Consider the following 25,963-nt stretch of genomic DNA (forward strand, 5'->3'; position numbering starts at 1 on the left):
TTTTCCACCTGTAGTCATTAGTCTTCAATCTGTAAATCTACGACATTTTTAACATCTAGTGAATGGCCTAAGCTCTCTTTCCAAAACACTCCTCCTTCACGCGATCCCGACAGCCAGACAATAATGCATTCTCCACTCTAGTCAGTAGAGTCATTGCCAACAGAATTTGCAGCCACGTGGTGCGCGTCCTACATAGTATCAAACAAAGCCACCCACTGAAACCCGCTTAAAGCGTGAAACACTGCCGAGCTTGCCACAACGTCGGAATGGTGATGATACGCAACCAGACAAACAGTACACGCGGTCAAGTCGCTAAATGGAGATCTGAGCACGTGGCGCTTCTCACGTGACTACGAAAGTGTCCTCACGACTATGACAAGAATTTTTGCGACATACTTACCAAAGGAAGAATTAACATCGCAATCGCAGCCGCAATCACAATCACAAGTACTGACGAGAATATACCCAGTCCTATGCAACAGGATCTTTCCTGGTGATTATATTCTACAAATAGAAAAAATACCAGCATTAAATATTCATACTGCTGCCAATAGTATGTGTTATTGAGTGCAGGGCTCAAGTTACTAAACAGTGTCTAAAAGAGATAGTGACACTTAATGGAACTTATTAACAAGCTACTACCTATGATTACACAATATCATCTAGAAAGTGGTCATATGTAAACGATTCTAGTACAGATTCTAGTACTTTTTTTGGGTTGAGTACCATCCGGGATTTGAACCCAAACCCTCAGAGTCAGGTACCTAATCACCAGCACACAAAGTCAGACTTTGTGTACCCCTCTGATAGTGTAAATTGGCACGGCCGAAAGCAATGATAACACAATGCCATTTAGAAAGTGGTCAAATCTAACATATGTTATATTTGGGATTACATTTTCTTAGTGAGTGAGTTTAGTTTGACGCCGCACTCAGCAATATTCCAGCTATATGGCGGCGGTCTGTAAATAATCGAGTCTGGACCAGACAATCCAGTGATCGACAGCATGAGCATCAATCTGCGCAATTGGGAACCGATGACATTTGTCAACCAAGTCAGCGAAACTGACCACCCGATCCCGTTAGTCGCCTCTTACGACAAGATAGTCGCCTTGTTATGGCAAGCACATGGGTTGCTGAAGACCTATTCTACCCCGGATCTTCACGGGTCACATTTTCTTAGTAAAGTACAGATTCTAGCACTTTTTCTGGTTGAGTCCCATCAGGGATTCGAACTCACACTCTCAGAATCAGGCACCTAATCGCCATCACACAAAGTCCGCCGCCTTACCCGCTCAGGGGTACACAAAGTCAGCAGTCTAGACTACCAGTTGTCCGACTTCCATTTTGTGGAAGTCGCTGTGGCTGGGCGCGTTAGGCGCCTGACTCTGAGGGTGTAGGTTAGACTCCCGGATGGAATAAACCCCAAAAAGTACTAGAACCTGTACTTTACTAGGAAATGGTAACCCCAAATATAACATATGTTACAGGCTTCTAGCTGTCTGGTAAATCAGCAAGGAGGATGGTGTTACTATGAGCAGTTAGCTGGCTGCTGTGGAAACGAGGGGCGTTCGATATATTTTGCAACTTCAACATAAGACCAAGTGTTATGAGAGAGTGTTTTTTTTGTAATTTGTATTATCATTGATTAGGCGAAGTATGGGTCACAATGTTTAAAGTTTTGAGTGTGGAGTTTGGCTCGCATCTCGCATCATAGATGTTAAATGACAATATTATTTCTAGCGGTACGCCTTTTTTTTAGCGCCTCAGAGTTGCGTCCCTTGTGAACTTGTTGACTCGTCATGCCGTGGAGTTTTCCACCGCCGAATTCGATAACATTCTGAGTGGATAATGATGGAGCCTAGCTTTGCTACAATGCCCGAGAACAGTGTAAGAGTTATATAAAGGCTGGTTGTTGCGTTATGCGACGGGATTTATCACATGGCTGGAGTTATACACATCTGTCTGCTGTCATCAAGCTGATACACATCTTTTTTGCCATTGTCGAGGCTGCTCAACATCGTCAAGACTGACCGACTGTCAACTACTGTCACTGTAAACAACCTTCAATCAGTATATCTGTTCTCACCGTGAAGTAACTAGTATGATCTACCTTCAGTTAAAATTCTGTGCGCTAACATCGTTTAAGTTTAAACTTAATCTTAAACTGAAGTTCACTAAAATGTCTCATATTTCACTGACCGGTGTTAAAATGTTTTTTATGTTATGTGAATTATATACGTACATTTGTTAGATACGATTTCATTTATGAAATTCGCCTGAAGTTGGTATTTAGTGAAAAAAGAGTGGAGAGTATGTAGCTTCTACTTGACTGTTACCCATAGAGGTCCATTTCCTAGTACTGCTTGATATATTTTGCATCTTCATGCTTTTGTTACTCAGTAGTTCTTAAATGGTACACATAAAAATCCCAGCAATATTATTATGTACAGGGTAGAAAATAAGCATTATGCAGTGTATATGAAAAATATCTGCATATCCTTACTATATAGACATAAGATATAATATAGCACATGACTGAAATGGAAGGTAATAAAAAGTTCAAGATTTTATCTATTAACTGTAGGGGATTAAACAATGCACTTAAGAAAAAAAAGGTTTTTCGGTTTCTAAGGAAGAAGAAAGCCCAAATATTCTGTTTACAGGATGTCCACTTTACCAGAGATCAGGAAAAATTGAAAAAACAGCAATGGGGCTATAAAGAATGTTATATTAGCACTTACAAAAGCAATGCAAGAGGGACAGCTATCTTGTTTAATAATAACTTTGAATTTTAAGTCTTAAATACTACATATGATACTAAAGAAGGAAACTTTGTGGGGTTAAATATAAAAATAAATGAATTTATTTATACTCTGTTCAATGTATATGGCCCTAACCAGGACAAACCTGAATTCTACAAACATGTGAAGGAAAGGGCAGAAGAGCTAGCAAATAAGAATGACACTGAAAAATTAATTTTTTTGCGGTGATTGGAATTTAGTCATGGATAGCGATATGGACCCATATAATTATAAACACATCAATAATCCTGGGGCTCGGAAAGAAGTATTAGAAATTGTAGATATAATGAATCTCAGGGATCCCGGGAAAAAGCCCAGGACCAGATGGTATTACATCTGAATTCTTAAATGTTTTCTGGAATGACTTGAATAAGTACCTTTTAAGTTCTCTTAACTATGCTTATAAAGTAGGATCCCTATCAGTAACTCAAATACAGGGTTTAATTACATGCTTGCCTAAGGATAACAAACCAAGAATATACCTCAAGAATTGGCGACCAATATCACTGTTGAACACTTCATATAAATTGGCATCGGCAGCCATAGCTAATAGAATTATAAAAGTCTTAGAGTTGTTAATAAATGCACCAAAAGGGATTCGTGTCAGGCAGATATATAGGGGGAGTCACTAGAAGTATATATGATTTAATGGATTATACTGATACATTTCAGATTCCAGGATTATTATTACTTATAGACTTTGAAAAAGCGTTTGATTCAGTAGATAGAAAATTTATGATAAACGTATTAAGATTCTTCAATTTTGGAGAGAGTATCCAAAAGTGGATTTCCACTTTTTTTACAGATATTGAATCGAGTGTGATAGTGAATGGTTTCGCGAGCACCTTTTTGCCAGTTACAAGGGATTGTCGCCAGGGAGATCCGATATCGCCATATATTTATATAGTGTGTTGAAATATTGGCTATATTGATAAGAAATGAAAAAAAATTTAAAGGTATTAGAATGGGCAATATAGAACATATTTTAGAACAATTTGCAGATGATACTTCTATGTCTTTGGATGGGTCGGAGAAAAGTCTGTATGCTGTTATGAATATTCTTCACTTTTTTGAAAGATTTTCTGGACTTAAGGTTAATGTTTAGAAGACTAAATTAATTTGGATTGGGTCAAAAGAGAGATCTAGGTATAAGCTCTGTGAAGAGTGGAATTAGGATTCAAGTCAGACACATTTTAAATTACGGGGGATTAATTTCAGTGTAGATTTAGAAGAAATAGTAAACTTAAATTATAAAGAGAAATTTAAAAATATTGAAAAAGAAATGAAACAATGGTCAATTAGACATTTAACACCCATGGGTAGAAATACTATTTTGAAATCTTTACTACTACCTAAAATGAATCACTTGTTTGCCTCTTTACCTAACCCTCAAGACGAACAGCTAAATAGTTTTCAGAAGAAATGTTTTAACTTCATATGGCGGGGTAAGATAGATAGGGTCAAGAGAAGTGTCATGACACAACCACCTAAATATGGAGGAATTAAGGTACCTGATGTTAAATCAACTATATCATCACAAAAACTATCATGGATTAAAAGACTTTTTAATGAGTCATATTGGGTCAAACGTGCTGGAATTTTTATCCCAGGAATAGATACCCTATGGTTGGCGGATTGTTTATATATGAACACTACTTTATTACCATACATTACAAATAATTTTTGGAGGGATGTTGTATCTATCCAAATGCTATGATAAGATTACAAATATGTCAGACATAAAGACTCAATCATTATGGTACAACTCTAATATCTCTATTGGTAGCAAATGGGTTGAATATAGGCACTGGATAGGAAAGGGTATGTGTTTTATTAAGGATATGTTCAATGAAAAGGGGAGAAATCTATTCCTTTAACAAACTTGTAGAAACATATAATTTAAAAACAAATTTTATCCTATATCAAGGGCTCAAGTCAACAGTATCGAGATACATTAAAAGATGTTTGATTAATGATTACAAAGACAGGATATATGATCCTACTCTCCCATTTAATGTATACAGCATAATCAAAACACAAGAGGGTAGTAAAATGTTTTATCAGATTTTATGTGCTCCAGACTTCAGTACAGATGCACTGGAAAAATGTCAAAAGTGTTTTAATAGAATAATTGATAGATCAGAACAAGAAAATATTAATCTGATGTCTTATAGATGTACTGAGAGTGTGAATATGAGATGGTTCCAATTTAAAATAGTGAATATTTTAGCAACAAATAGCTTCTTGTACAAGATAGGAATATCTGAATAACACTTATGTACATTCTGTGGACAAGATTCAGAAACCATGGTACACCTGCTGTTCGAATGCTTTCATGTGAAAAAGATATGGAAGGAAGTAGAAAAATGGCTTAGAACTGTTTCAGAGGGTGAAATGAACTTTTCTCTAGAGAATATTATATTTGGATTTAAGGGCAAACACAATAATCCATTGAATGCTGTAATCTTTGTGGATAAAGAAGCTATCTATAGAACAAGCAGAAAAAAGCAAACTCTGAATATTAGACATATTAAAGCAGAAGTCATCAAATATTATGAGTGAGTGAGTGAGTGAGTGAGTTAATATTTAACGTCACATCGGCAATATTGCAGCCATATCGTGACGTGAACATTATACATTGAAATGGAATAGATGTAGATTATACAACCTGCCTACGAAGGACAGTAAAACAACTAGAATATCACAGTGATAAATTAAAGACTAGTAATTAAATCTAAAATATGTAACTTATAAATGACAATACAATATAAAAACAGGCTATAGATTGCCAACAACTGAAGGTAGATCACCATACTAGGGACCATGGGGACTTACAGTACATTTGCTTCCTGCATGGACCCTAGCTGGATTTACACCATCCCTTCAGCCGTTAGCAATTTTACAAATCTAGCCATACATTAAATAAAAACAGGTATTTTACGATTAAAAAAGTGGAACGTTTTAATTTACTTTGAATGCTTGGGGACTTACATACCCTCTCAGGAGGACAATAATTTTACAGTACTTTAACCCCCCTCGAGGATACAGCCACTAACAATCTTAGTTACTAATTCAAACTTCCAATGTTAAAATATTTATGTATTTAAAAATCAGTTAACAAGTCTAATGTTTTAAAAAATGCAATAATTAAATGAGAACTTCATAGTTTTGACTTTGAAATAGATATCCCTTATGATGGAATATTCAATGCAGTCAAGCAGGACCGTGATTCGTTCATCACAAGGGATACAAAACGGAGGATCCTCACCTTTTAATAGGTACTCGTGAGTATATCTTGTGTGGCCAATACGACATCGTCGTATGATGAACTCTTCAAATCTGGACTGACAACCCAAGTAGGTGTAACCAATGTGGGGTTTTATTGCATGTAATTTATTAATACCTACTTGTCCCACTTCTTCTGCATCAGATCACGGATGTAGGTTCTAATGCTAGCTTTGTAATCAGAATATGGGATCAGAAGTGGTGTCACAGACTTGTTGAGTGCTGCCTTAGCAGCAATATCAGCCATTGTGTTCCCAGAAATGCCAACGTGGCTGGGTAACCAACAAAAGACGATGTCGCATTGGCCAGTAGCAAGTTCATTATATAATTCAATAATTTCTAATAAAAGTGGATGTGTGCTCAAATATTATGAAGCAACAAAAATGATAGCTTTTTCAAATTGTAATTATGCCAATTTTTTTAGCTTCTGGTCCTCCTTCCATACATTATTTGCCAATAATAAAACTTTTATCAACAGATTTGTGTAACATGTAAACACTTTATATACATGCTTAGTTTGACCATTTACATATTTGCGAACAGCATGATATTCGACAATGTGATTAAAGAAACACTACATGTGTACTATGAGGCCACTTGTACTGTACTGTACTACTGAGGTAAAGTCCGTAAACATGTAACACTTCATATACATGCTTAGGTTGACCATTTTTTATATTTGGGAATAGCATGATATTTGACAATGCGATCAAGGAAACACTGTACTTGTGTACTATGAAGCTACCTGTACTGTACTGTACTGAACTGTACTACCGAGGTAAAATCTGTAAACATGTAACACTCATATACATGCTTAGTTTTGACCATTTTACATATTTGGGAATAGCATGATATGGGACAATATGATCAAGGAAACACTGTACTTGTGTACTGTGAGCCCACTTGTTCTGTACTGTACTGTACTACTGAAGTAAAATCTGTAAACATGTAACACTCATATACATGCTTAGTTTGACCATTTTACATATTTGGGAATAGCATGTTATGGGACAATATGATCAAGGAAACACTGTACTTGTGTACTATGAGGCCACTTTTACTGTACTGTACTACTGAGTTAAAATCTGTAAACATTAACACTCATATACATGCTTAGTGTGACCATTTTACATATTTGGGAATAGCATGTTATGGGACAATATGATCAAGGAAACACTGTACTTGTGTACTATGAGGCCACTTTTACTGTACTGTACTACTGAGTTAAAATCTGTAAACATTAACACTCATATACATGCTTAGTTTGACCATTTTACATATTTGGGAATAGCATGTTATGGGACAATATGATCAAGGAAACACTGTACTTGTGTACTATGAAGCCACTTTTACTGTACTGCACTACTGAGGTAAAATCTGTAAACATGTAACACTCATATATATGCTTATTTTGACCATTTTACATATTTATGTACTATGAGGTTACCTGTATTGTACTGTACTGTACTACTGAGATAAAGTCTGTAAACATGTAATACTTCACGTACATACTTAGTTAGACCATTTTGCATATTTGTGAACAGCATGATATTACAGTGAGTGACAAAGGAAACACTGTACTTGTGTACAATGAAACTATTTGTACTGTACTGTGTACTACCGAGGTAAAATATGTAAACATGTAAGACTTCATATACATGCTTAGTTTTTGACCGTTTTTTTACATATATGTGAACAGCATGTTATTTGACAATGAGATCAAAGAAACACTGTACTTGCATACTATGAAGCTACCTGTACTGTACTACTGAGGTAAAGTCTGTAAACATAATTCTGGGAATAAAAACATGAAAGAAATTTTTTTTTTTTTAAATGTCACATTCAAAAGTCATTGGTGTAATGGTTATCGCTGTGGATTTGTAATCCAAAGGTTGCAGGTTAAAACCCCACTTACATCAACTAAACTTTCCTAAATTTAAAAAAATATATATAATGTATTTAAATTAGCCTCTTTTCTAGCACTTGTTTATCACATGACGTCTCTAAAGAAGCACGTGGTCTAAAAAAGCATGCACATCAGACTGTACCTGACCATCATGCTGGAAAGTTGCTTCACCTCACTGTCTGCGAATCACTGCATGTTAAGGAACAAATGTAAGTTACTTTCAACTCATACCATTTCTAACTTTATTGCTTCATTATCATTTGTATTAATAACGAATTATTGGTCAACAATTTTTATAACGGTTTAACGAAATGTTGTTCAAATGTTCAATCATCCGAATTTCTTTGTATAATTTCAATACGCATTGTAAAGTTTATTAATGCCAAAAAGTAAATAGATTTAAAGTGCATTAAAGGATTTATAATTACATTTAGTGATTGACGCAAAATGCGGTTATCAAAACCATTCTATTGCATCCTTCGCATTTGCTTCCGCGTTCTCGTGTTTACTTCCGCATTCTGTTACCTGCCGCCATAGTTACGTCACTTAGTTACCAATGACGTCAAGTATTATACACGCGTGCCGAGTACGTCACTTTCTGAATGTCATTCCCGCCGATCTCATCGTGCCGTCAACATCATTCTGTAAAATCAATCTGTTCTTCATTTGTCATGCCTGGAAAAAGAAAGGAAGCTATCAACCACCGGCTCGTGAGGACGGGGAAGGGCCCTAAGCAGCCAAAGAAGACGCCGGGTGTTGCAGTCGTTACAGGCGGTAACATTTCTGAGGACGGTGAGTCTTGCAATAATTATCTTAATCCATCGCCCGCATCTGCACCGGTTGAAATTTCCGATTTCACATCCCCGGCGCCAAGTGCAATTCCCAGTATTTCGGGACAGCTTGAAGCAATTCTTAAATTGCTTTCAAACCAAGGTAATCTTCAGAACCCGGTTGTCTCCCTCCCCGTCGTGTCTGACATTTCAGTCCCCTCTTCCGCCCCTTCGCCAATAACGTATGACGCCCAGGAAATCAGTGCTCACGTGAAGCAGGCCACCCGTGACAAAATCTACAACGGTGAATACGTTGATCTTTCAGCCTTACTTCCTAATGTGAATTCGGGTATCGATAACCAAGCGAAAATGGAACTGATCGCTGATAGAGACGGTAGTGTCTCTCTCGTCACCCGACAGCAATCGCAGGGTAAGCCATTCACTCTTGGTGCATGGACATCAGCATTCCATATCTTTATGTCGATTTACATGTCAAAACATATTTCATCTAGTGTGTTATAGGCAATGTTGTCATACTCTGAATCCATACGTAATGCTGCCTGGTGCTTCGGCGGAGATGGATGGAGGGTGTATGATCAACAATTCCGTCACAGAATGGCAAGGGATCCCACACGTCTGTAGGGACGTGTCGGCGGTGAGCTCTGGTTGCATCAGAGATGCTGACACCTCAACAGATCAAGCCACGTACAAATTCTGGGGTAAGTTTCTCAAAAAATAATCCTCGTGATTTACCATGCAATATTTGTTAGGACTTCAACAAAGGGAACTGTCAACGTCAATCCTGTAAATACCCACACAAGTGCCGGAACTGTGGAGAGTCTGGTCACAACGTCAAGAGCTGTTTTCGTCCCCATGCGTCCGTTGGAACGTAAGCTGCCACCGGTGCAAATTTCCAGCCCCGTACACCCCAGCAGTATAGACGAAATGTCTCGAGCACCAACTCCGGTCAGCGTAACATGTTTGAGTCTCTTCACTCGTGACTATTTACAACAAAACTGACTTTCCTGGGCCTGGAGCTAGACACAGTTGCCAGGCACGTTCGAATCCCACAAGACAAAAATGTTGAGACGAGCGCGCAGATCAGAGGGTGGCTGAGTGCGGATCGTAAGAAGGTAACCAAACGTGAACTCCAGTCTCTTATGGGTAAACTCAATTTCATGTGTCGTACCATTCCCATGGGACGGGCATTTTGTTCACGTCTCATCGACGAGATGTGCAAGTTAAAGTCTCCCTGTCACAGATGGCGGCTCACAAAAGGCATAAAGGATGACTTGGTATTGTGGTTACATTTGTTAATGGCATATCAGTTTTTCAGAGTCCTGCGTGTATGCCAAACACGGTCATGCAGCTTTTTACTGACGCAGCAGGCGGTGCAGGTTTTGGTGCTTACAACCAAGGCAAATGGACATGTGGGCGTTGGCTACAGCAATGGGTGCGGGAGGACGAGGGATATGACGCTGTAGGAATTGTTCCCTATTGTATTGCCTGTCCAAATTTGGGGCGAGTCGTTGTCCAACAGAAGAATACTGTTTAATTGCGACAATCAAGCGGTCGTTCATATCATCAATATGCAGTCTTGCCGTGTCCCTCGTACTATGTCCCTTGTGAGACGCTTCGTTCTATATTGCTTGCAGTACAATATCACTTTCAAAGCTGTATACATTAGTACCCATGACAATGTTATAGCTGATTCTCTGTCGAGATTGCAGTTGGACCAGTTCCGCAAATGTCCGCCAGCAGCGGACCTGACACCAACAGCCCCCCCGGACGGGATCTGGGACTTCTAGATCGGGTGGTCCAGCGATTGCTACACAAGTCCATGTCGGTGAACACCTGGTCAACATGCCACACGAGCTTGCAGACGTTCCACACCTTCAGACGAGCCTATGAGCTGTCACCACTTTGGCCGGCCCCGATTGATCAGGTTGTGCATTTCATTTTGTATGTCGATTAACCATTACTCCAGCAGTACAGTTAAAACAAACATCTCCGCACTATCATCCTTTCATAAGTTAAATGGGGGGCAGGATTGCACCGATCACTTCTTGGTTATTAAGTTACTCGCTGGCATGTCACGTGACCAGTCGCGACGTGACACACGTAAACCAATTACTGTTGATTTGTTAAAGTTAATTATCCGTAATCTTCCAGCTGTGTGCAGCAATGTATATGAGCAATGTCTTTTCAAAGCTGTTTCCTGTGCCGCATTCTTTGGATTTTTCAGGGTGGGGGAGCACGTACAGACCTCGGTTGACTAGCCAGGCCTTGCCGTCAATGACGTGAACCTGGACACATCTGCCGGGCGAGTACAATGTACTTGAGATGCTCCAAGACTGACAGGCTAAACAAAGGCGTGCTCGTTGCCATTTCCTCCATCCCCTCCAACCCTTCGTTCCCGTGACAGCTGTCCATTCTCTACCTTAACATTCACCTAAGTGGTCCACAGCAAGCCTATATCCACTTTGACCACTCCCCTCTCACAAGACAAGTTAGGGCCCCTCCAAGAACCGCCACGCTCATGACCATTAACCCACAACAATGTTTATTATTGGTTTTGTATGCGTGACGTCAACGCACATTGGGTTGACGCCGCCTGTCCAACGGAGAATGTGTTTTGATAAAATGGTTTAACATAATGCAATTTTTGTTACATAATGCCATTCAAACATGAATATATACCACATCTGCCCCATCCATTTATGAAAAAAAATCGTTGAAATTTTAGATATACACCAAAACTAAAACCGCTTTAGCCCCGCTCATTCGTATGGATACTGTTGGCTGTATGTGAGTGTGACGTCATACCGGAGAGTCCGCTCAGTGTGTTGACATTTCTATAGTGTGTACGCCATCGAGTTGAAAGTGATACGAAGCGCAATATTTCGAATGAAGCTTTTGTTGTTGTGATTGCGTATTGGACACTGACAACTGCACTTCGAGTTTTAATGATTATCCAATTGCGTAAACAACACTGATAACTCCTATTTGACAAGAAGAAAGGCATGAATTGTTTACTGTTCTCGTGCGGACTTTGTGAACCCCTCCACGCACGGTCATTTGTGATTCGAAGATGTGCTATGAAAGAGCTCTTGAACCTCTGGCGAAATATGGTTACGAAGAGGAAAAAAACTTAAACTTAATAAGCGTGCTATTTATCGGGCATTCCTTTCGACATTCCAAACAAACACAGAGGCCGAAATGTCAACATGGGACTGAGAGTTACATTTCTAACGCGACGTTGGTTGCACGTGAGTTTTAAGATGTAGTTGTTTTGGAGCAACATAAACACATTCAGTAGCTAGCTATAAATAGCAATTGTTCATGTAAAAGTATGTCATAATTTGCGCTCATGTCCTTTTTTCGATCAGAGTAATATTTTCCCAGCCACTATTACTGTTAGGGCCACGTCATCGGTTTCCCCAGACGTGTGTGTGTGTGGATGGATTGGAAGGGGATAGGGATGGACAAATGAGAACTTGCAACATATGGTTGAGGTGGTGAGAGTGAGCACATAATTATTAAAGCATAATTTAAAAAATAGTAATAACAGATAATGTTCCAGGGACTGGTTCCCTACCATATTAAAACGGTATGTGAATTTGAGGGTGGGATGGGTTAGGGCTTGATTTAAATGTAATTTAATGTTGACTCTCCCTCTCTGTCTCTCTTATAAGCAATGTACAATAAAAAATGAAAATAATGCTCAAGACTGGCATAAAACTGAAGTATTTATGAACCACTTGTACCAAATGGCAGCTAGTTTATGATTTAAAGTACTTTTCAACTCACTTTCAAAAGTGGGAAATCAGGGAAATATGTTCATTCTCATAATGTCTCTTGTGCGGGGCGTATTGTAAAATTATGGTCCTCCTGAGGGGGTACGTAAGTCCCAACACATTTAGAGTAAGTTTAGGCTTACCACGTTTTTAATCGTAGAATATGTGTGCTTTTAATTTATGGCTAGATTTCTCTTCTGTTGCCAGTGGCTGAAGGGATGGTGTAAATCCAACTAGGATCCATGCAGGTAGCAAAAGTAATGTAAGTCCCCATGGTTCCTAGTATGGTGATCTACCTTCAGTTGTTGGCAATCTATAGCCCGTTTTTATATTGTATTGTCTTCGTAAATAAAATAGTTTTACATGTTCATGCTAGTTTTAGACTCCATCTGTGTTACTCTAGTTCTTTTACAGTCCTTCGATGACTGATTATTTAGCAACTTTAATTTATTGTTTATATAACACATTTCTCGTCACTATATGGCTGAAATATTGCCGATGTGACGTTAAATATTAACTCACTCACTCAGTCTTGTGGGGGGCAAATATAAAAATGATACTTTAATGATATGTTTTTAGAATGTACATCGCAGCATTTCACAACAATGAAAACAGCCTAAATGGCCAAGCAGTGACCACGACTGGAGAACCCAAGTGGGCAATCAGCTACCCCAAAACCAAGAAGGGGACATCATCCATGGCCAACACTTGGAGAGAGACCAACAGTTGGTAAATATAAAACAGACAATCTATTAGAGAGAGAGAGAGAGAGAGAGAGAGAGAGAGAGAGAGAGAGAGAGAGAGAGAGAGAGAGAGAGAGAGAGAGAGAGAGAGAGAGAGAGAGAGAGAGAGAGAGAGAGAGAGAGAGAGAGAGAGAGAGAGAGAGAGAGAGAGAGAGAGAGAGAGAGAGAGAGAGAGAGAGAGAGAGAGAGAGAGAGAGAGAGAGAGAGAGAGAGAGAGAATACTACTGCATGTTTTTCTCTAACTAATGAGTCAACACTTGTTTGCAAGGACACTGGTTTTTAATCCTCATATCTATTTTCCCTTTCGGCATTTGTTAAGACAAAAGTACTTTCTTTATTAATGCAGATTTCAAAGAAAATTATTATGGTAGCCTAAACAAAATATACTGAAATCGTGTTACAAACTGTCTCTAATTCAATGTAAACTTTATTCACAGAGTATGTGGAATTCTTACTCGGGGCCATTCTGGAGAGAGGAAACAGGTTTCTTTCCTACAGACTTGCAGGACACAACTGGCTAATTTTCCAGGATATTCTGCCAGACATTTTCATTAAACCTAGTAAACAGGAACTGGTGAATTCACTGACATCAAGATATAAATTGAAATCATATACATGTATAGGTGTCTTGGGTGTGAACTGAAATCTGTTGTGCCTGATAGTATTGTGTCTATAGTATTGTCTGTTTGTATCTTGCGCCTTGTTGAGATTGTTCAGTGTGAAGTGGACATTTGTGGACTGAGTGAACATCAGCTCGGTAAACATAACCTCCAATTACTAACACAAATTGCCGATCCATATTCAGTGATTGCTAGATGTTTTGGAGATGGTCAACTACTGCCTGATGGGTTCTTTGCATCTAGAGGTGGTGTCGCTTTGCTTATATCTAAGCGATTCCACTGCTATTGTCAAGAGGTACCTAGCGACTATGACTTCTTAGTTGGTGTTGAGATTCACGTTCCTGGATGCAGACCTTTGTACATATTTAATGTGTACCTACCGGCTGTGACTAGACCAAATGAGTTGTTCTTTACTTGCCTTGACATTGTCGATGACATATATGCTGCCTACTCAGAACTTGGTGAAGTAATTATCATGGGGGGATCTAAATACAAAAGTCAAATGTGCTCATTACAGATTCACAGAAGATGTCCGATCAAGAAGAATGAACCAGACAATTCAAAGGTCAGGCCTTACTTCAGTGAACACTCTAGATCTCTGTTCAGGTCCAACTTGGACCTTCTGCTCTTATCAGCATGGACCACGCACTATGATTGACCATATCTTGTTGCCTGAGACGACCCTGAGTGATGTTTTATGTGCCCGTATCTTAGACGATGCCCCTTTCAATGTGTCTGACCACAACCCGGTCATCTGCACCTTGACCCTGCCATCACCTCTACCAACACTCACGCGAGAGGGACGAGGGATTGTCTCATGGGAAAAAGCGCGAAGTCAGGACATGTTGAAGGATTATACCTTTGCTGTTTCCCATTTGCTGTGGAGTATTAAACCTCCTACAGAGGATTGTGAATTGACTGATATTGATGAATATTATTCAGCAATAACATGTACTATTGTGCATGCCAGCAGGGAGACACTACCAATGAAATCATTCAGGTCATTCCTCAAACCATACTGGAACAAAGTTGTGAATGATTATCATAATCACATGACTGCTAAGCGTCGTGTTTGGCTTGCTGATGGCAAACCTCGTGGGCCTGCACACACGTCCTACAGAGAATACAAGGCAGCAAAATTTGACTTCAGGAAGCACATGAGGCAAGCAAGTGATAACCATATCTCACAGACTTTTCAAGAACTCGAACAATCCCATGACCTTGATATCCGGACCTTCTGGAATTGTGTGCGGTCAATCAGAGGGGGACACAAGTCAACACTTTCCCCGATATTGTATCAAGGAGCTGTGCACAGTGATCCAGAGGCTATGTGGGCTAACCATTTTCAGGATGTATATGCTGCCAAAGACCGAGACAATTTCAACTGTTCCTTTTGTGAGCAGATAGAATCCCTAGTTGAGGAGATCCGTGTTAGATGCAAGGAAGAACGTGATCCACAGCCAATGAAATTCACGGAGTTGGAAGTCACTGAGTGCTGTGCCAAGCTGAAGAACAATAAAGCTGGTGGTGCTGACAAGATCGTGTACGAGCACCTAGAGTATGGTGGCAGAACCTTGATGTTTCACTTGGCAACCCTCTACAACGTCATTCTTGAATCCGGACATATCCCGGCGGCTTGGCGCGAGAGCATCCTAGTGCCTCTGTACAAAGGTGGGAATAAATCAAAGAAAGACCGAACTCTTACCGTGGCATATCACTCTCGCTGTGTTGTCCAAAGTGTTTGAGATGGTGCTCCTGTCTCGACTGGGACGGACTAAATCAATCTGATACCTTCCCTCACCCACAACAAATGGCATACCAATCTCAGTTATCAGCCCTTCACACATCCTTCAACTTGCAAGAGACGATGCACGCCATTACCACGCAGCGGAAGGAGGATACCCATGTTGTGTTCCTGGATACATCAAAGGCCTTTGATACAGTATGGCACAGTGGTCTCAAATACAAGTTATTCGAGTGTGGAGTTAAAGGCTCCTTGGGGACTGTTCTTGGCGACATGTACACGGGAATGATGTGTCGAGTTTTCCTTGACTCAATGTGCTCTAGGCCTATCCCCATGGCGCAGGGTATCAGACAGGTGGTGTGCTGTCAGGAAGTTGTACCTGCTGTACATAAACTCCCTACTCCAGAAACTCTCTGAGTCGAATCTTGGCGCTGTCGTGATGGACTTAAGCGTGTGTTCTCCCACTCAAGCAGATGATGTAGCACTCATTTCATCAAGGCTCTCTGCCCTTAGAGCGATGGTGAGGATTTCGGAGGAATACAGCAACGACTGGAGATACGTACTGTCCTCCTCCAAGAGTGAAATTGTCACTTTTCCATACCGGCCGAGATCTCAGCAGCTAGAGCAGGTTGAAGTCAGGTTGTATGACCAACCTCTCCCGTGGAAGGAATCAATCCGCCATGTTGGAATAGTCTTGTCACGAAACATGTCAAGCATAGAGCATGTGACGCTAGCTGCCATTTCCTTGCGGTCCGGTGTGAGATCACTGACAGCTTACAAACCCAATCATCAGCCTGACAGTTGTTAACCGTGTGTTTCTTCCCAAAGCCCTGTACGGGTCGGAACTGTGGACTAACCTTTCCAAAGATGAGATCATAATTCTGGAGAGATCTTAAAAACACGTCATTAAATCAATCCAGGACCTGCCTCGTACCACTCGAACTGATAGTTGTCTTGGACTCCTTGGAGTGTTGCCTCTAGAGGCAGTTATAGACCAGCGGAAGTTGTGTTTCCTAGGTGGTCTCTTGAATATGGACCACAGATATCTACCTCACAAGCTGTTCATATCCCGGTTGATGGGCTACTTGCACAACGTCTCATCGTCATCGTTTGGATATGTGCCTGATGTAGTCAGGGTGCTTAAGAAGTACCTACTCTATTGTCACTTGGAAAAATTCCTAGAATCAGGGTCCTTCCTAGGGCGTTCGAAGTGGAGGAGAATAGTGAAGACTTCACTCAGAGAGTATCATGTAGCACAATGGAACAGTCGGTTGGCAGATGACTCTGATCTTCACAAGTTCCAGCGGATACATCGCCAGCTTGAAGTCCATCCTGCATGGAAGGTGTCATTGCTTGATGCATCACTCAGGCGGCAAGCTAACTTTGTCATCAAAGCCTGTGCTACAGTGAGAGACCTATGTGAAGCAGGGCTGTGTCATCGGTGTGGGATGATGTACGATGACCCCCTCACGCATGCCGTAGTTGTGTGTGAATACACAGATGCAACTCGGGACGAACTGTGGACAGGCCTAATCAATGTTGGGCCAATCGAATTCAGCGTGAAACTTCACAACATGAACCCAAATGAATTTTCAGAGTGCTTGTTGTCGTGTACAACCGACTTTCCTCTGATCAAAGAGGACTTGATTGAGTTTTCCACTCTGTGCATAAAATACATCACCATGATGTACAAAGCTGTGTTCCAGTGACTCATTGTGACTCTTGCATTGGACTGATTAAGAAAACGTGGTATTGGCTCAAATGCGCATGAAAATCCTGAAATAAGAGCATAAATATTGTCTCTTTCTGTACTCTTCACTATGGAGGAATAAAAGATTATATATACTGGAGAGCAATCTGTTTTCTTAGCCTACTATGAGTCCATCCAGTTAATATACACGCAAGTCCTTGCCTTCATGATGTTGGTGTACACACTGTATTCATTATTTTGTTATAAACAGTTTGTATGCAAATAAATTATTTGCCCTAATGTTTTTTGTGCTAGTTATTTCTGAATTTGATCGCTTGACTTTCTCTTTACACCCTACTACTATAACACAATGACGACTTTTCTTTTTCGCTAGCTGACAGTTAGAAAGAATGATAAGGATTTGTCAGTTCTATTTTTTATCTATATATTTCTTAATTATATCTATTATCATCTGTTAAGTAGGCTAATCTACGTTCACGCGTAACGTTATTTTATCGAAACGAGTATCACCATACTAATATTTTTACGGATAAATTTCATCAGAAGACGCTTTTTATGACGAAGCTGAAAGTTTTAATTTTCATAAAATCATGAACCTGAAACGTAACTATTTCAGTTTTTACCTTCCCATACCGACGGGTGTTGTGACCTTAGGTGTGTACACTTGAAGACAGGCTCAACACATTGATCCGAACATTGCCGTTATCATGACTGCAAATTTTACCGTGACTGCTGAAAAATGAATTCAGTATCTAATCAGTTTTCCATGAATATGTGATAGGTAAGTGACTTACATACCAGTCTGCAGTAGGTCTATTCAAAACATAGTCGGGATCGGATCGTACCAGGGATGTATGTTGTGAACTGGTGGAATCGTCGTCATATTCCTGTCAGTCTTGCCGCTAGAACTACTTTCAAATTGAAAAGGTAGTATGTATGTGATATTATCTGTATCTTGGATATCATCAAAATCCAGGTTTGACTTTGTGAGTTGATTTGTTTGCTAAACTAAAGCAGACCTCCGCTGCTTTTTCCGTGTGTTGATGTAGCGACTGTCCGGGATGATGTCACACGATCACGTGACCGTCTACCTCATTATCTTGCAAAATCGCGAAATGTTTTCGAGGGAGGTGCGTTTCAGCAAAGATTATGGAATTGTTTTGGCTTATATTGTAGTTTTTTTAATCCCATCAGAGCTCATCCGATCTCATAAATGCGCATCAGTTATCAAACCGTTCTCATCTGGCATGATTCGTTGTACAAGTGTTGCATCTACAATCTCCATTCACCTCAATACACTTATTCCATTTGTCAGTCAAGCTTTTAATAGTATTAAAACTTTAACAGAAATCCGCAGATTGGTCTTCTAATCACGCCTCTCTGGCAGCATTTATGTCCTCGGCATCCTGGAAGCGTCTTCCACGTAGGGCAGATTCATTTGCCGGAACAGGAAACAGTCACTGGGTGATCTGGGGTGTATGGTGGGTGATTCAGCTGTACGAATCCCGAATTCACGTATGGCGGCCTGTGCAGTCCTCGACTTGTGAATCGGAGCCTTGTCATGGCAAAGTAGAGCACCACATGTTAACATCCCATGGCGTTTCTGGCGAATAGATTTTTATCAAATATTTCTTTACATTAGCACAACACTGTCCATTGATTGTAGTTTTGGTAGCATATAATCAATCAGTAATATGCCTCTTGCATCCCATAATATGGTGGCCATTACCATGCCAGCTGATGGTTGAGTGCGAAACATCTTCGGAGGCTGAGAAGAGGGGTGCTTCCAATTCAGGAATTCCAGTTTAGTTTCTGGGTCCCAGCGGTGGATCCATGTTTCATAACCTGTCACTGGACGAGAAAGAAATCCGACTTCATCACCAGTATAGAGATCCAGGAGCTCTCGACAAGTTTCATGAACAATGGTTTCAAAAGTTCCAAGTGACATTTGGAGTTCTTTAGAAAGTTCTTTTATTCGTCGGTCAGACAAAATTCTTCTTTCTATGGCGGCTATGGTGTCCGGTTGGGTGGCATCTGTGGACCTGCCTTGTCTTGGGTCATCGTTTATGGTTTCCCTACCCTTGTAAAACTGTAGAGACCAACGGCAAACCGTGGAATGGTCAGGAGCGTACTTAACCATAACTTTACACATGCGATCATGGATTTCTTTTGCTTTGCATCCCTTCTTACCAACCTAATTACAGCGCGTTGTTCATGTTTTGGATAATCCATGATTGTGACCACCCTTAGGTGAATGAAGAAATCATATCTAGCTTATTGTTGTGTCTGGAACTTGTTATGACACGTGTCAACCTGATGTTATGGCTAATGTCACACCTGCCACAAATTGACATTATTTGTGTAAACACAAATGCCCAAGTTGCAAAACTTATTGAACGCGCCTCGTATTATTGGATACACTGGAGGTATACGCTTGTTTCAGCAGAAACTAAAAATGATGAACACAGTTAGGGATGAGTTAGAACATACATTATACTGTACATTTCAATTGATTGGAAATTGCCAACAGTTAAACGGGCGTTGGTTGCCATAATTGCTGAAAACAAAAGAAATGCATCTGTATATTAATGGTTCATGAATATACTGAGTCAAAAAAGAAACTTCACATTCTTTCATCAGGGCACTATAAAAGAACAAGAGATCGTAAGATGGTTAAATTGTTATTATTTCATTGCTGAGATCTGTGTGATGTACTCGATACACTGACAGTGCCATAATCAGTTCCATTAGGCTACACCGCCGTTCCAAAACATGGGTATACAGAATGTCAAGTCACAAGAATAAAAATGCGAAATTTCTCAGTTCAATATCGTGTATGGCCGCCCCGCGCATTCACCACTGCCAAACACCGTGATGCTTGTGAACACGTGGTTGGGGATTCTGCGCCATTGCTCTTGCAAGGCAGCGCCAAGTTCCTGCAAAGTTTGAGGTTGGTTCCTAAGACCCGCGAAGCCTTCTCCCAAAGTGCATCCCAAAGCGTGCTCTATTGGATTAAGGTCAGGGGACCTCGATGGCCAGTCCATGACTTTGATTCCAGCGTTTTGAAGGAAATTTAGGTGTCAACATGTCAGCGGTATCGCGTCGAAAGCATTATCATGCTGGAACTGTAGACCTGGGCCATGAGCGCCATGAAAGGAGCGAGTTCAGGGTGAGCATCTGGTCGTGATGTAAGCAGCAGCTGTGAGGTTTCCACGGATGACCAGAAGTCGAGCGGTTGTTCCCACGGCAGCCCCGCCACCATGCAACTTCCCCGAATCTGTCGACTTCCTGTACACAACATTGGGCATACCGTTCACAATGTCGTCTTCAGACTCTATGCCTGCCGTCCGCGAATCTGAGGGTAAACCTGGATTCATCGCTAAAGACGACTCGATTCCAGTCTCTCTGGGTCCATCGGAGGTGACGTTGCATCCCATTGCTCTTGCAACGTCAATAACTGATCTTCCCGCTTGCAACATGCCAACGGCACGTTCACGTTGCACATTTGACAATCGTGGTTTAAAAGTGTTTTTTTCAATTCTTGAGGCCAATGCAAACACGTGCATATGAAGAAAACTTCGATGCGAAGATCACGTGATCGACTGCACGTGCAAAACCTGATTTGGCACTAACGTCATTTGCACGAGGAATGGATGAGTTTGAGTGGGTTTTGATAACGTTTTTCTAGAGTCGAAAGATAGGGATCCCTTTTCGGATACATAGATGTATCATCAGAGAAAAATTCTTCATTATTTTTCAAATTACATTTTGTGAAGTTTCTTTTTTGACTCAGTATATATATTCTGTGTCATTCTGCACCCTTATCCATAATCAAACTCTTGTTTCGTGGCGAGGAAAATTAGTAATTTGTGATACTCATTATACTCAAAGTAACATTTATTGTTACACAAAAACAATAAACGATATCAGTGTTAAACTTTTACTACTGCGAATGAAATGATACTGTGTGGAACGACAAGTGTTTCAGGGTATAGTAACCATCAACATTCCACATGAACAGCACACTTGGCAAATGGGCCAAAACACTTCCTCAGCAAGTTCATACTGTCAGTAGCGAGTATTTCAACACTGATTGAGGTATGACAACTTCGCCTCACTGAGGCTACTAAATGAAATTCTGGGAGAAGATCATTCCATACCTGCAGAAGTATTTGGCAGCATTCCTGCAGCACTGTTGGATTAGTATATACGATACCGTTGTACAATTCGAGCAACGTGTGATCCTATATTATCGAGATGGAACATCACCCCAGGACTGCTCTGTTGCCAAAACGGTAAAGTGGCAATTTACAAAGTCTCGTCTCGGTTCCTCACAGCTTCCAAGTTCCCTTCAATCACAACCATTGGTGTCCATACTGCAGCTGTTATCCATTCAAGATCGTCACATCTCCAAAAACACATGACCTGATATTAGTTAAAGTTGTGCGCCTGTAGACACGTGTCCTGCCGGCAACTCGGTGAAGAAGGAAACGTGTCTCTTCGGTGAAAAGAACACTTCTGAACACTGCTCACAAGCACATGTTGTCTGTTCCACTGGAGACATCAACGTTGATGCTCTGGCTAACACCCCCGTTCCAGAGAGATTTCTGGCTCATCGGTCACTCATCGAAAGCAAGGTTTTGTCCTTCCGGTTACCCACCGAAGAGTATCGCATCACAGTCCGAGAAATCCGTTTTGTGTTTGTCGACTCTCAGGTCACTGTCCTATGTGTTGGGCGTAATCCGATGAGGCGAAATCATCCAATGAAAGAACTAAGATCAGAGCTTAGTTCGCCATCGGACGCTACTTCAGGTCAGAAATTGAGTCAGTGTGAATGTCTAGTCTGTCCGATGCCAGTATTCCGAAGCCATTCTACACGACTCTTCGGGCTCTACTTATGCGATAGTTATATATCCGCTCTGTAAGAGTCAAGTTCTTTCTCCAGTAGGGCTTCATCATGTGGGTTTGCAGAGCAAAGGTGTCATCCCTGATCATGAAATATGGCATGTTCTTGTTGTCATTGGTCATTGGCCCAGGTTGGGGAAATCCTATTTGACCACTCTCCACTGTCTCTTTGAGCTCAGATGCATTGTATATCTGTGCTTCAGACATGTGTCCTTGACCACGGTGTCTATCCACAATAACCGTTAGTTCGCATCAAGTGCCATAAGGACCACTGAGAAGAAATGTATGGTAGAGACTGCCTGAGTTCTTCAGTTTTCTGATTGCTACATGCTTGCCATCAAGTGCCCTAATTACATGTGGAACGTTCCAATGCCTCTCGTATTCTTCAGCAATTGTATGCCATTCTTGTTCAGTGGTGGGACGCTGGATCACTTCATCAGCATACTCATCCACTATGGCTTCACAGACTGCGGCGATAAACTTGCAAATGGTTTCTCGAGCAACCCCGAAGCTGTATGACAGTGATGGATACCGACTGCCAGCTGCAAGGTGCCTGGGTGAAGGCTAACTTGAGACCAGCTTCAAGGGCTCTCATGGCCACCCTTCGTGAGACTTGGTGCGAGTCTCTGGAGTAGTTCATCAAAAGATTCTGGCATAGCTGTCAAGAAATTGAAGAATGCCATTGTATCCTCCATTCTCATTTCATTCATGAGTCTGGTGTAGTGCCCATATAACAGCCTTCTATCAGCTTGCAACCATGGTTGAACCCAACAACGAAGTGGTCTTCTGTGCCTTCACAGCCTCCTTCTCAGGACCTCAAGGGTAATTGCATCTTGTTGCATAAAAACAAAGCCCAGGGCTGCAGTGTTGAGCAGAAGTTGATCCATCACTAGTACCGTCAGGAGGTGCAGCCCGCTTTTATACTCGACTGCCAAAATTTGGATCAGATGGGCTTCAGATAGGGTTCCGATGGGCCGACGGGCAGGCTGCCTTGCATATTGCCTGCAAGGTGCGTGGTTCGATTCCTGCATATGTCATGTTCTTACAGATCTCGAGTATTTCAAGTGTGTATTTGGTTGCATTTCTTCGACCATTAGTTCAATGGGGTTCCTGCCGCAAGTTCGGCTGGTGGTTGAATTGAAATGTGTTTCCCTCTCCAGCAGCCATAAAAAAAATGGTGTTAAATGTTGGTGCACATGTGTGTTTTCATGGTGGAAGTGTTGTTGTTTTTTGTCATTTTTTACATGTAGCCGTAATATTGATATATATATATATCTTTAATAAGGCAGTAATACCTTTCATTGGATGTGGGGACAATCGTTGGAGTGAGTGAGTGAGTTAATATTTAACGTCACATCGGCAATATTGCAGCCATATCGTGACGAGAACATGTGATATTGAAATGAAATATTTGTATATTAAAAAACCTGTCGACGAAGGACAGTAAAATAACTAGATTATCACAGATATATATGTAAAACTAGTAATTGAATTGAAAACATTTTAACTATAGGGGACAACACAATATAAAAATGGGCTATAGATCGCTAACAACTGAAGGTAGATCACCATACTAGGGACCATGGGGACTTACAGTACATTTGCTTCCTGCATGGGCCCTAGCTGGATTTACATCATCCCCTCAGCTGTTAGCAATTGAGATATATCTAGCCATACATTAAAATTACACATATTCTACGATTAAAAAACGGAAAGTTGACATTTACTTCAAATGTTTTTGGACTTACGTACCCTCTCAGGAGGACAATAATTTTACAGTACTTTAACCCCCCTCGAGGATACAGCCACTAACAATCTATGTTACTAATTCAAACTTCCAATCATAAAATATTTAGCTATTTACAAATCAGTTAACAAATTTAATTCTTTTAAAAAAGCAATAATTAAATGAGGACTTATAGTAGTAAAAAAGATCCTTCATAGTTCGGGATTTGAAATAGATATCCCTTGTGATGGAGTACTCAACACAGTCAAGCAAGACATGCTTGACCGTGATTCGTTCATCACAAGGGATACAAAATGGAGGATCCTCACCTTTTAATAGGTACTCATCCGTATATCTTGTGTGGCCAATACGACATCGTCGTATGATGACCTCTTCAAATCTGGACTGACAACCCAAGTAAGTGTAACTTATTGATACCTACTTGGGTGTCCCACTTCTTTTGCATCAGATCACGGATATAAGATCTAATAGCAGCTTTGCAATCAGAGTACGGGATCAGAAGTGGTGTCACAGATTTGTTGAGTGCTGACTTGGCAGCAAGATCGGCCATTGTGTTCCCAGAAATGCCAACGTGGCTGGGTAACCAACAGAAGACGATGTCGCATTGGCCAGTAGCAAGATCATTATATAATTCGATTATTTCAATTAAAAAGTGGATGTTTGCAAGATAGATTTTTAATAGCCTGAAGGCAAGATAGAGAGTCAGAAAAGATTATATATTGTTTATATTTAGGATGTCTTTGACTATATTTGAGAGCTGTTAAGATGGCGTTTGCTTCTGCTGTAAATATAGAGCTGTTATCGGGCAATCGAGAAGATATTGTTCTGGATCCAATGACAGTGGCACATGCCACTGCGCCACCGTCCTTGGACCCATCTGTAAATAAGGATTTGTGTGTATTATGTTTAGTTTTTAGTTGATTATATTCTTATTTATACTGTAATTCATTAGTTTCAGATTTCTTAAACTTTGTCAGAGTTAGGTCAACTTCGGGCCTAACCAATTGCCAAGGAGGAGAAGAAGAAGACGGGGAAGGAGCTATATTTTCCAGCTCAATGCCGGCAGCAGAAAGGAAGGTTTCACTCTTATACCAAGAGCGGAACAAGAGAAGGCTTCTTGTTATACAGATCTGCATATAGGGATTAAAGACACAGTTATATGCAGGGTTTGACTCATTTGAATAAAGTTTTGTAATATACTGTAAAAGTTAATTTGATACGGTGTGTAAGAGATGGCTCATCAGCCTCGATGTAGAGGCTGTCAACAGGTGAAGTTCTAATGGAACCAAGACATAGTCGTAGACCTTGGTGGTGGACAGAATCTAAAAAGTTTTAGATTACTGTTGCAGGCTCCACCATACACAATGGAGCCATAATCAAGTTTGGAGCATTACCAATGATCGATATAATTGTAGGAGGGTAGCTTGATCCCTCCCACTTAGAGTGGAAAACGACTTTCAACAAGTCAAGTGCCTTCAAGCATTTAGTTTTTAGGGACTTGATATGGGGAAGAAAAGTTAGATGCAAGTCAAAAATTAAACCCAAGAACTTGGCTTCCTTAACGACTTTAATGGGAGAGCCATTTAGAGACAGTTCAGGGTCTTTATGCGGTTTATATTTTCTACAAAAATGGATACAATTAGTTTTGGATTTAGAAAATGTAAAGCCGTTTTCAAGACACCATTTATGTATTTTGTTTAAACACAACTGCAGTTGCCGTTCAATAGTATGCATATTTTTACCACGACAAGAAATATTAAAATCATCCACAAAAAGTGACCCATCGATTGAATCACTTAAGACCTTTGATAAACTGTTGATCTTAACACTAAACAAGGTGACAGACAAAATACTACCTTGGGGGACACCCTGATCCTGCTCATAATGGTCAGACAGGGTAGAACCCACGCGGACTTGAAATTGCCTGTCAGT

General features: G+C 40.6%; 1 long non-coding RNA gene across 1 annotated transcript; it reads left to right on the forward strand.

Annotated features, from left to right (window-relative positions):
• The first annotated feature begins 5,290 nt into the window (after positions 1-5,290).
• On the forward strand, positions 5,291-6,720 carry LOC124278746. The gene is made up of 3 exons (XR_006899171.1): positions 5,291-5,361; positions 6,285-6,286; positions 6,464-6,720. It is a non-coding gene; the product is annotated as an uncharacterized LOC124278746 (long non-coding RNA).
• The last annotated feature ends 19,243 nt before the right edge of the window (positions 6,721-25,963 follow it).

This window comes from Haliotis rubra, unplaced genomic scaffold, assembly GCF_003918875.1.
Source record: "Haliotis rubra isolate DU_JTF1 unplaced genomic scaffold, ASM391887v1 Scf1063, whole genome shotgun sequence".
Taxonomy (NCBI): Eukaryota; Metazoa; Mollusca; class Gastropoda; order Lepetellida; family Haliotidae; genus Haliotis; species Haliotis rubra.